General features: G+C 38.2%; 1 protein-coding gene and 1 non-coding gene across 3 annotated transcripts in view; both read right to left on the bottom strand.

Moving 5' to 3' along the window:
* Positions 1 to 13,190, bottom strand: part of CYYR1 (cysteine and tyrosine rich 1) — a 105,412-nt gene that overhangs the window by 80,318 nt on the left and 11,904 nt on the right. The window lies entirely within an intron of this gene.
* Positions 6,003 to 6,109, bottom strand: LOC118553276 (U6 spliceosomal RNA). The gene has a single exon (XR_004925924.1). It is a non-coding gene; the product is annotated as a U6 spliceosomal RNA (small nuclear RNA).

The raw sequence follows: 13,190 nt of genomic DNA, 5'->3' as shown, positions 1-13,190 counted from the left end.
CTTTAGAAAAAGTTAGGATAATATTTCTATGGGCTTTAATTCTCCTGATTTTTCTTAAAATGTAGTTTTAAAAAATACAAAAATTTTTATATAAAATATAGAATACAAAATCACTTTAAGAAATCACTTCCTGGGGCACCTGGGTGGCTCAGTCAGTTAAGTGTCCCTCCAACTCTTGGTTTGGCTCAGATCATGGATCCTGGGATCTCAGGCTCTGTGCTCAGTGGGGAGTCTGCTTGAAGTTCTCGCTCCCTCTGCCCCTCCTTCCACCCCTCCCCCACCCCCACCCCCTGCTGCTCTCTGTCTAAATTAAACAAATCTTTAAAAATCACTTCCTATTATTGAACAGGCCTAGTTAAATATATCCCTCCCAAAGTCCAATAATTGTATTGATAATAATAATACAACAGCAACTGATGTTTCTGCTATAACATGATATATGTATTCATGGGGAAAAAACAAGTTCTACAATATCATGAATTAAAAATTAAAAATAATAAGACTTATGGGAAATACAGTGTAGAAACAGACCAGTTAATTAAAACCAGTGGTAGGTCAGTGTTTCCTGGAGTCTGAAGCTTGCAAAATTTTGAGGACGCTTTTTAAAGAAAATACATTTGATTAACTGCCTGACGCAACTCAGCAGAATAAATTCCTATATGTTTTACTACATTTTGTGGCTGCAAATTCTTTGAGCTCCTCTTCACATGACAATAACTTTGCAATATCTTTTCCTAGACAAAGAGAAAGATAATGCAGTCTTTCATCTAGCATGATGAATGGGGCTGTTTGATCATTTGGGGGAGCCATTCCTATATAAGAATAGCTAACAATAGCTTAACTATATATGGAAGTGACTATGAACCACATAAATGATATACTAAACTTAGACAAAATATATCCACAATTCCACTTACCCTCAGCTGGATCCCTAAAATGGTGCAGCCATTCCAAAGCCCCTGAGGGAGAAGTAATTGAAGTGGAAAGAGATTGTGGTCTTAAAAGAAACAGTCAAAATATCTTACTTTGCAAGTGTTACAAAAATGCACCCTCTTAGATGCAATGAAGGGGCCCATGCAAAAAAAAAAGAAAGCATCACTAATGCCCCAATAGATTCTACTGAGCGTAGAGTGAGTATTCCAGCAACAATAATGGATGCTCAGGAAATAAGTTGCCCAGCTCAGGGAGGAAGCTCACTGTGGCCGGAGGCTGCTTCAGAGGATATTAAAAAGGCACAAAAACAATCAGGAGAAGAAGGGCCAGCTTCCCAGCACTGAGACAATGCAGATGGAAGTGCAATCTGCTAGAAGTCAAGAGCTGAGCAAGGCTGAGGGTACCTTTTTCTGATAAGGGAGCCCTGAGTGCAAGTACTCATTTTCATTTCTTAAAATTGAGCAAGAAAGGGTCGAGCCTGTGCAACATTTAAGCTAAGGTTTTTATCCTTTCCTGGTGAAGACTGTATTTATATTCCCACTTTTTGGATTCCCTTTGCCAAGGAAAAATTTTTGAACCAACACAGCTTCCCTGTTATACTAATACCATTCCCTGCTTTGCCCATCATCTGTGAGATTACAGATAATCATGGAGAATAGATGGTAGCTAGAAATTACTGAGCACTAGGTATTGTTCTAAGTGATTTGTAAATTAATACTAATTTATTCTTTGTAGCCACCCATGGGACAGGTTCTAATGTGATCACCATTTTACAACCCTATTTTTGCAGAGGTATAAGCTTTGTAAACATGACTGTTGTGGACCTACCAAGAAGTCATTGGTTGCCCCCTCTATTCAATTACTTTGATTAAATATAAATAAATTTTATAGCCTTTTATTTTCACTCCTCCTGAATATATTTACCATAGTAATTTGAAATAAGTCTGTATGTAAGTTTATAGAAAGGTAAAGAAGTTATAGTTCATTATATGGCAGTTTGATTCTATTTCTTAATTTGATAACTAAACAGGATAATAGGAGCCCAAAAATGGAATGTGTTTTGGTGTAGTTAATTTGGACCATTGTAGCCCAAAGGCTATTTGTTGGTCATTAAAAATATAGGTTTCTGCCTTTCATTTTGGACCTACTGAACCTGATTTTCTTGATTAGATCCTGGGGAAATGTATTTTTAGCAAGTACTCTTAGGTGATTCTCATGCATACTCAAGTTTAGGAACGTTTAATTTAAGCCAATGTAAATGCTGGGAAATCTCTACTTTCCTATGAACAGATATAATTAATGTTTGGTGTTTATAATTGTAAGACATTGAAAAGCCTGGATGTGATTTAAGAATGAATAAATACGTTTTAGTTTTTTATATGCTAATATAGGCTTAAAAGTGTTATTTGAAATAAATGATGTGGTACAGGAAAAAAAAAAAACCTACAAAGTTTTGCAGATCTTTAAATCATACCATCGATTAATTGAAACACCTGGGGGTTAGTCTTCCTAATAGCATAATCTGAAAAGCAGAACAGATTTTGCTGGCTTTGGATAAATCATTTCAGGATAAGCTCTTTTCCCTCATGAACTATTTCTTCCTGCACCAGGAAAGGGATGAATTTTGGGGTCTTGTAGTTATTTGTGAGCTCTCCTTTCTCATAAATATTTAGATTAGAAGAAAAAAGCCAAGATCATTCTTTTAAATAGTTTAATTAATTTTTTTAAATGCATGAACCTAGTTGGGAAAGCCTGCCAGTGATTCGAGTCTTGGTTTTAATATTATATTCTTTTCCCTTCCAAAATTCTCTTCTGCATTTCATGAAATAATATATTTCTCCTAATAAACCTAAGTTGAAATTAATTATTTTAGTCATTTTTATCACAAAATTTAATTACCGACATTCTTTTTTTTTTTTTTAATTAATTAATTAATTAATTTATTTGACAGAGAGAGACACAGTGAGAGAGGGAACACAAGCAGGGGGAGTGGGAGAGGGAGAAGCAGGCTTCCCGTGGAGCAGGGAGCCTGATGTGGGGCTCGATCCCAGGACCCTGAGATCATGACCTGAGCCGAAGGCAGACGCTTAACGACTGAGCCACCCAGGCGCCCAATTACTGACACTCTTAATTTTGTGTTGCTTGTGTCTCTGTCTTTATTCCGTGTCACTTCCAAGGCACACTCTCCATCCAGTCTGCTAAATTTAGTATTTCTACCATTACTGCAACGGGTTTTTGGTGCACTACAAAAAAGCCTATGTGTGGGCCATCCCCTTAAATATCTCGTTTCCTAGTTGAGGTGTTTACACATAAAAATGCCAGGGATTGCCAAGTTGTAGACTGGTTTAGAAGTAGAATAAATCTAAGCTTCCATGGTATTATCTGCAATTCACTGACATGACTCACAAAAATAAAGAAGAAAAAGAAAGGGAAAATGCACATAATTTCATTTAACCCTCTATGTAAGTCAACATGCGCACATATTGTTCTTCTGTTGTAAGGTGTGTTTCAACAAACAAAATTAGCTTCATTTGCTGTTTATAGAAACCAGACATCAAAATTTTGAATTTCTCCTTTGATTGTTATGTCTTCTTGATTGACTGACCCTTTTCTCATTATTCAATATCACTTTTTATCTCTGGTAATATTTTCTGCTCTGGACTTTACTTTGTCTTATATTAATGTAGTCACTCTAGCTTTCTTTTGGTTAATGTTTGCATGGTATATTTTTTTTCTGTCCTTCTACTTTTTTTTCTTTTCATGGCTTGATAGCTCATTTCTTTCTGCCCTCCCCAGCTTTATTAAGGTACAATTAATTAAAAATTATGTATACTTAAGGTATAGGACTTGATTATTCAATATACGCATGCATTGTAAAGTAATCATGACAATCAAGGTAATCAACATACCTAGCACTTCACAGTCACCTGTTTCTTTTGTGTGTGTTGAGAAAAATTTAACATCTCTGCCCTTAGCAAATTTCAGTTACACAATATAGTATTGCTAACTATAGTCACATAGTTTCACATTGTATCTCCAGAGCCTATTCATTTTGCATAACTGAAACTTTGTACCCCTTAACCAACATCTCCCCATTTTTCCCTCCTCCCATACTTTTAACCTACCAGTATCATTGTAGTTGACATGAGTAGCATGTGGATAGGATAAATTTCTGTCAGTTAAAAACTATCCATTCTCTGTCCTTTAGTTGATGCGTTTTGACAACTAATGTAATTACTGGTATGTTTGGTCTATCATTTATTATTTACTTTCTGTTTGTTTCCTTTGTGTTTCATTCCTTCAATTCATTTCCCTTCCCTGCCTTACTTTATATTGTGCTGTAGGTTTTGCAGGGTTTTGGGGTGGTTGTGTATTTGTTTTTGTTTTTCCTTTTAGTGAATGCTCTAAGGATTACAGAACACATACTTCTCATCATTATGGAGAATCACTTTCATACTTTAGTTAGAAAGTAGAACTTCACCATCTTAGAGATTTCTTTACTTTCTCCCCTTTACTTCTGGAATGGTTGTGTTATTTACCTCCACTGAAAACACTAACATACAATTTATGTTTCTACATCCAACAGTCTAACCTATCTTAAAGAATTCAAAAGGGGAAAAATAGGCTATTATATTTACCCAAATATATGCCAATTTTGTACTCTTCTTTCCTTCATGATACTGCAGATTTCCTTTTGGCATCATCTGCCTTCTTTCTGAAGAACTTCCTTTAACAATCCTTTTAGATCAAGTCAAGTCAGCCTGCTAAATATTTCCTTAGTTTTTTTAAATTTGAGAATGTCTTTATTTCACTGTTATTCCTGAAGGATATTTTTGCTGGTTATGGAAGCCTGGATTACCCATTCTTTTCTTTCATCACATAATGTGCTACTTCTCCATCCTCCATGGTTTCTGATGACAAATGTGGACTTATTCAAATCATAGCTTCTCAGTAGGTAATCTGTTGCTTATTTTTAGCTGCTTTCAAGATTTTTTTCTTTAGTTCTCAGTAGTAAATGATGTGTCTGGGTATGGATTTCTTTAAGCTGATGCTCCAGGGAGTTTATTGAACTTCTTGCATTTGGTTTTTTTCTTTTGCCAAACTTGGAAAGTTTTAAGCAATCACAGTTTCTCCTCTCTTCTGGGGCTCTGTGACATCAATGCTAGACTTTTCCCTGAGACTCCTTCCTTCTTTCCTTCCTTCCTTCCTTCTTTCCTTCCTTCCTTCTTTCCTTCCTTCCTTCCTTCCTTCCTTCCTTCCTTCTTTCCTTCCTTCCTTCCTTCCTTCCTTCCTTCCTCCTTTCTTTTTCTCCTTCTCCTTCTTCAATATTTTTTCTTTCTGTTGTTCAGATTGAATAATCTCTATTCCTCTGTTCCCACGTTCACTCATTCTTTATCTCTATTCTGCTATTGAGCCCATCCAGTGAATTTTTTAAACCTTAGCTACTGTATTTCTTATTCTGAAATTTCCATTTAGTTCTTCATATTTTCTGTTTTGGTCTTTTCACTAATTTCAAGTAATGTCTGCCCTTACTTTTGGGGTCATTTTTCATAACCGCTGCTTTAGAAGCTCTGTCAGATAATTCCAACATCTCTGTTGCTTGATGATTATGTTTGCCTTTTGAGTTGAGATTCCTTGTTTTTTTTTTTTTTTTTTGTATGCTGGGTGATTTTGAATTGTAACCTGGGCTTTGAGTATTATGTTATGAGGTTTTTGGGTTTTGTTTAAGTGGATGGGGAATTTTGAGATTTTTATTTTAGCAGGCAATCAACCAGGTTCAATTTAGACCACAAGTTCCAGGCAGACCGGTGGTTGTGGTTTTAATGTCAGTTCCATTTTCAGAGCCTTTGCAGTCAGGTTTGGATCTGAGCCGTGTGTACACCACCCAACTGCCAATCTGTGAACTGGATATCCTGTATTCAGTTCTAAAGTTCTATGTATACTTTTTAGGGTTTGATCCACACATGTGCAACTTGAGATGAGCCCAGGAATTCACAAGGAACCCTAGGGTCACTTTCTTGAGGTCTTCTATCTTGAAGATCTCACTAGTTCATCCCCGTCCCCCCTTTCTTTCTATGGAATGCTTCACAAATTTGCATGTCATCCTTGTGCAGGGGCCATGCTAATCTTCTCTGCATCATTCCAGTTTTAGCATATGTGCTGCCAAAGTGAGTACAAAGATCTCACTAGTACTTTCTGGTTCCCTTGGGGCAACTTTTTTGGTTCTCTGGTCAGAAAAATGGGCTTTATTTACTTTGCTCTTTGCATATTCAAAAATGGGCTCATATCGAGGGTTGAACACTAGGAAGACAAAGACAGACAAAAACGCAGTGGGGATTCACTCCATCCTCCTGACATACATCATTCTGATCAGAAAGGAAGATTCCCCAGTCGCAGGACTTTAGGCTTCTGTCATTGTCACTGCCACTCCTGCAGCAACCAAAACATCACTTGGGGATACACAAGAGAACAGAGAAGAGAAAAAAATATCGGGGTATTTTCCCCGCTGTCTTTCAGCATGAAGAGACCTTGCTTATTTAGCTCGAGCTAGAGGGATTCCCCTGTATCTGTCTGTGTCCATATCCTGAAGCCTACTTATGTGTTTTGGGCTACGTTTAGTGCAGAGTGGAGTAAAGAGAGGGAAAAAACACTGGTAAACTCTTGGCTAGTTAGGCAGTACTTTGAATTTTGGTCTTGTTCCCCAATCTGCTTGCTACTCTTTACCTTCCGTGTATCTGAAATAGCTGTCTCGTGCCTTCCACCCAAATTCTATAGCTGCATTCAGTGGGAGGCAGTGAGTGGAGCATACTTTGTCTTCCCCAGAACTGGAGCCAATCCTCGCAATGAAAGGTAATGAGACAAAAACTATTTTACCACCAACACTAAAAAATATATATAGCACATACCATAAGCCGGCTGTTTAAGGCCAACAAACTGAGTGTAAAGAAATTCATTTTAGAATTGATAGACCTCAGTGGATCCTTGTTATGATCAATGACTTTTTATTCAGCATGCCATCTGGCATTTTATTCACTACCACTGAAAATATTTTCAATCTGGCGATTGTTGCAAAATGTAGGTTATGTATAATATCATCAGAGGCAAGTCATTGCCTTTTTTATTCTTGTCTTATAAGCACTGACTTACATTGAGAGAACTGCTGATTAAGACATTTTTTAAAAAGCCTAATCAGGGCATTTCTAAACTTTTACATGCAAAGGCACACTCAAATCTATAGAGTACTGTGATCACTCTGTTGAAATGGCCAGCAGTTAGAACACTGTTTTGTGCCTTAATTACTGACATATCATCAATGGAGATGCACCAGCCTTAGGTACAATATATATTTCCACAAAGTTGTGAATAAAATAAAATTTGAAAGGCGAATTAATTGGAGCTCCATAATGAATCGTTTAGTAAAGCAAATCATTGCCCCCCTGATATTTGCTATTACATGTGTGATTTTTTTTTTAATAAGTCAGGTTTATATATTTTTATTTAGACTTGTTTACCCCATTTTTGAGTTGGCTTCTCTAATTCATAGGTCAGCCTAGGGCAACGTGGCAGATTTGTCTATTTAATGCACATGACTTACTGGGCTGTATTATGCTTTTAGCAATTGCTGGGCAGCAGAACAGAGAACTTAATTAGCTGCTTTTGCAGTTTTTAGACTGCAATCACATTTGATTAAAAAGGTCGTTTATTTCATTGAAGGCTGAGGGTGCTCTCCTGAGGACAGAAGCCCATGTTTTGGTCCAGAGGACCAGGGAAGGCCCTGCACCCAAAGTGGCATTTGCTCTTCAGGTCTGTCATGGATTTCTGAATGACCATGGAGAAGGCACTTTGCTCCCCCGACCTGTTTCCTCTTTTCCAAAGCTCCAGACATTTTCAAAGCCCAGCATTTTCATTAATGACAGGGAAAATGTGCAGAGCTCTTCTAAATGCTTTTATGAACAAATATATTCTTTAGCCAAATTCTGAGAGGTAGGCAAGTGCTTACTGCCATTCCCTTTTTACATATTAATAAACTGGGGCTCAGTGATATTAGCAGAACAGAGTTTACAGAGCAAAGAAGAAAAACTCAAACGCATTTTTTTGTGAATCCAAACATTCTTGGTTTTTCTTCGATGACTTCCTATCACTAAGACTACTATTAATAATAGAATCATAAAGAATTGTTTTTTGTTTAATTCCACCTGACAAAGGGCAAAGAGGTCTATTTACTTAATGTAAGGATGGGCATTGCTTGAGACTGCAATCGCCGTTTACTTGATAAATTTAAATTCAAGTATTTCTCTATGTGTACCACTCTGGAGGTTGATCTTCTATTATTCCCGGTGTCTGAGGGGAAAAATGTCGTATCAATGCTGTGCAGGTGGTCATTTGCAACCACAGGGAGCACTTAGTTCTGGCAAAATGCAGCATAGAAAGAGTTCTGCTCACCTTTTTAACAGCATGAATTCATACTGAGTATGTTTGAGGTAATTTGTCATGTTTTTCTCTATTTGGGGCAGATTTCTGCAGAGGCATAAACAAAGCATTCTTCCTGTTACCTGTAAGATCGATCTTCTTCCTCTTTCCTTAAAAATGAATATCGAAACTTGAAATTCCATTGGTCTCTGAGTTACTATGGGTTAAATAGCCAAGGCTTTCAACCGTGGCACTTTCAGATGGAATCCTATTACACTTTATGAGGTTATTATTGCCCTCTGAAATTTTCATTAGTTATGGGTGTATTCATCCTAACATTTCGTAGTCAGGAGACAGCTTAAAGACATTGTGTTCTGGCCAATAGCTGCCGCCCAGGATTCTCCCAATAGAACGCAATAAAAATCACTGTGTGTGCATATGTCCACCCTCCTCAGTTTGATCAACAAAACATTTTATCTCCAAAAATTATGCAAGTGAAGAGAGCTGCACCGGAGGCCGTTCCCTTAATAATTACAGGCTGGCAGATGACACGGCATCACTCAAGGATCACGGTCACTCCAGAAATGTGACAAGAGGTTAAATCGTTATAATCAAGTCGGTCTTTGAAGTCTTATCCCTCTCATCTGATTATAATTTATCCTAAATGGTGTGACTGGAAAGTGATGACTGGCTACATAGAAACCATGACATGAATGATCCCTGATTTATACTCCATGAAAAGAGATTCTCTGACATCAACAACATTTTCCAATTATGATTTATTTAAAGCAAATATTTATACAGGTGATATGTATTTAGGTAGAACCCACAAAACCTCAGGTTTTTCATGAGTAATTGGAGGACTGACCTGCATCTGGAACAGTCTGTTCTGGATCATACAGTTAGCTCCACCCTGTGCCTTCAATGCTAAATCGTCACACTGGCTTCCTGTCCCCTCAGGGTCTAGAGTCCGGAAGGGCGGACAAATAATTGAGGAACTGGAATAAAGTGATAAATAATAACAGAGTAGAGAAAGGATCATGTTATGGCAGCATAAGGGAGGGAATTTAATCCAGATATTAAGAGTAAAAAAGGGCTTCCCCCAAAACATGGGGTTTAGGCCTTTACAGGTCTTACAGAAATGAATAGTTTCTATTCATCCCTTTTGAAATCTTCAGATCTTCAGGAGCCAGTGGGGAGTGGCAGAAAGAGGTCAAGCACCAGCTCGTTGCATGGTAGCTGCTTAAAATTAGACAAATTACTTAGCTCTGAGCCTTAACTTCCTCATCTATACATTCAAGAATAATAATACCTTGGTCATGAGGGCTTTTCTGGGGATTCATAAACTAATATATTCTTAAGCATGTGGAACAAAGAACACATTAAATAAAGGGTAATTCCTTTCATTCTGATAATACTTGCCACCACCAAGCACAGTCTCTCTTACAATACCAAACTCGGGTTTCTACCTAAATAAGGTAGCCCCTAAAACCTGGGATATATGACTAGACTGAGTCAATTCTGTTTGGGCACCATCCGAGTAAATAAAGATGGACCAGCACATAAATTGCTTTGTTATGACAACACATTCCATTCAGAATGAACTGAAATGCCATGAATCCTATCTTTTAGATGATATAAAACACAAAAAGCACATAGAAGAAAATAAAGGCATTATACAGAAGGTATATTCAGGCTGATTAGTGAAGAACCGATGAATTTTCACAGAGGTGCAGGAAATTTGAAGGGATAGAAAATACTTTAAGGGAGGCTGAAATAGATGTAGAACACTTTTCAAAAGGCTGATTAAATATAGAAAGGGAAGAAATCACAGTGTGCTTCCGAATTTCCCTGGGGCTCTGCGGTTGGCTTGCTGTTCTCTTTCATACACCTCTCTTCTACACCTTTTTCAAAGGGCACCTCTAGGCTTTGTACTCTCAAATCTGTCTGTGAGTGCTCCCGGCTTCCCACTGAGTTCAGATTAGTACATTTCACCAGTTGAAGGCCCACTGAACTTAGCCTATAGGCTATCAAGCCTATTACCACTCCTCCCCTGCTCCTCCGCCACTCGACGTAATTAAAAACGGAATTAATTCCCCTTTCTGAACCTTCTTGAACATTTCCTATTAGTTCCCAGCACACCATCCACCCAATCATCCAAAGTGGAAGCTCCAGAATTAAATTTGGGCTTGTTCCTTTCTTTTAGCCCCAATCACTAGCCCCACATTCCATCAGTCTGCAAATCCTAATCTCTCCTACCATTCATCCCATAGGATAGGGCACTGTCACACAGCACCAGCCTTGCCCACCCAAGTGTGCAGAGGAAGGGCCACATCGGCATCCTCTGGGAATTTGTTCAAATTGCAGATTTTCAGGTCCCACCCCATACCTACCAAACTAGAAGGTGCATATTAACAAGATGCTGCGATACTTACAAGAAGAAATACACATATGGTCTTCATTCTATTTCTGGCACAGAGTTCCTAAAATCCTTGAAATTTCCTAAAGGTGTCTTTTGTTAGGTTAATGAGGTGACTTTCAGAAAGCACCTGAGGCTGGGGGCGGTTGCCAGGGGAACCAACCCTGTGATTAGAGGTTTAGAACTTTCAGTCCCACCCACCAACCTCTGGGGAGGGGAGTGAGGCTGGAGATTGAGTTCAATCATGCCTATGTCATGAAGCTTCCATAAAACCCCAAAAGGACAGAGTTTGGAGAGCTTCTGGGTTTGGTGGACACACAGAGATTTGGGGAGAGTGGAGTGCTAGGGGGACATGGAAGCTCTGAGCCCTTTCCCCCTGGCTTGCCCTGGGCATCTCTCCCATCTGGCTGTGGCTGAGTTATATCTTTTTATAATAAAGTAAGTAAAATGGGTCTCTGGGTTCTGTGAGCCACTGCAGCAAATTAATCAAACCCAAGGAGGGGGTCGTTGGAACTTCCAATCTATACCTGGTCAGTCAGAAGCATAGGGGACAACCTGGACTTGCCTTTGATGGCTGAAGTGGAAGGGGGTTTTGGAGGACTGAGGCCTTCACCTGTGGGATCTGATGCTGTCTCCACATAGAGTCAGAATTGAGTTAATCGCTTGGTGGCGTTGGAAAACCCACACAACAGAACTGGTCTCAGAATCACAGGTGTCCAGGTGATTCCATTCCAGCGATCATCAGGCTTAATTACTTCCTGCTCTTTATTGAAAGATTTTCAAATATGTAAGAATTATGCATAATAATATAAAACACCCACATACTCCCCACCCAAACTCATTCCATGTTCATAATGTATATTTGCTTCAGTTGTTTAATTTTTTCGGTAATAAAATACTAGAATTGAAGGCCTCCTCCCTGTTCTTCTCCCTAGGTGACCAACTTGTCCCAGTTTGCCAAAGACTGTCCCCATTGCAGTAGTGAAAATTCTGCATTCTAGGAAACCTCTCAGTCTTGGGAAATCCTAAAATTCACGTATATCCTTCTCTCCCTCAGATAATTACACATTTACCACATGCCCATGTTTCCAGTAACACACAGAATTATTTTATGTGTTCAACTTTACACAAATAGGTACCATGTTTTGCACATTGTTTCTGTTAGCTCTTTTTCACACAGCATTACCAGTTTTGAGACTTACTATAATGATACATTATCATGCACGGAATAATTGTAATTGCTGTATCCCGTTCCGTTGTATGAACACACCCCATTTATCCATTTTCTTCTGATGGAAATTTAGGTTGCTTCCAATGTTTTCTAGTTTAACATGTCCACCAATATGACAAAAATCACCTTTTGCAGATCTGGAAAATTTGTAGGGAATATATGTGGAAGAAGAATTGCTAAACCCCAAAGTATGCCCATCTTCCTCTTGACGGCGCTTGCTCCCCATGTGTTGATAACAGTTTCTGTTCTTCCACCGGGAGTGTGAGTCCCCTTCACCTTGGCTCACATGGCTCAGCACGGTCTGACTTAAGAGCACTGATAGTCTGACAGGTGCGAGATGGTATTTCAGGTCCCTGCTTAACTAGCAAGGTGGGGCATCTTCCATATGTTTATTGCCTTCCACTTTTCTGCTCTGTTACTTTTTTTGTGTACACACATTGCCCATTTTCCTATCTGGCGTTCTGGATCTTAATCTTTTGTGAGTCATATGAATTGCAAATATCTTCTCCAAGTGGGGGATTTGCCTTATGCTTTGTCTCTGGAATTCTGTTGCCTTATATAGTAAAAATTTTTTCAATGGAGATATATAATTCATATACCATAAAACTCACCATTTAAAAGTATATAGTTCTCAGGGGTGGAGATGGATGGAATAGATAAAGGGGGATTAAGAGATACAAACTTCCACTTATAAAATAAATAAGTCATGGAGATAAAAATCTAAAGTATACGGTATTTTGGTTTTTCGTTTTAGTAGTTTTATTTGTGCTTTTCTCTTTTATTTTAGAAATCTTTCCTATCCTGATACCATAATGTCATTCTTCTTTTTTAAAAAGCTGTAAACGAATGCTTCTTGCATTTATGTAATTAATCCAATAGGAATAGGCTTTTGGGTGGGGTGTGATGGAGTGATCTAGTTTAATGTTAACCCATATGGATAGCTAATGGACCATTTATTAAATAATCTATCCACCTCCACTGGTTTGTAATGCCATCTGTTATCTATCAAATTCCCATATATACATGAGTCAGTCTCTAAGTTCTATATTCTATTGGTTTATCTGTGAACCAATATCACACCATTTATTTTCTATAACTTTATAATAAATCTTGATGTCTCCAAGGCATGTCTCCTCACTTTGTTCTTTCTCATATCTGTCTTTTATTTTCCTACTGTCCCACATAAACATGAGGCTC

This window comes from Halichoerus grypus, chromosome 1 (genome assembly GCF_964656455.1).
Source record: "Halichoerus grypus chromosome 1, mHalGry1.hap1.1, whole genome shotgun sequence".
In the NCBI taxonomy this organism is placed as follows: Eukaryota; Metazoa; Chordata; class Mammalia; order Carnivora; family Phocidae; genus Halichoerus; species Halichoerus grypus.
The sequence above is the reverse complement of the archived record's forward strand: the minus strand, read 5'-3'. Positions and strand labels throughout refer to the sequence as shown.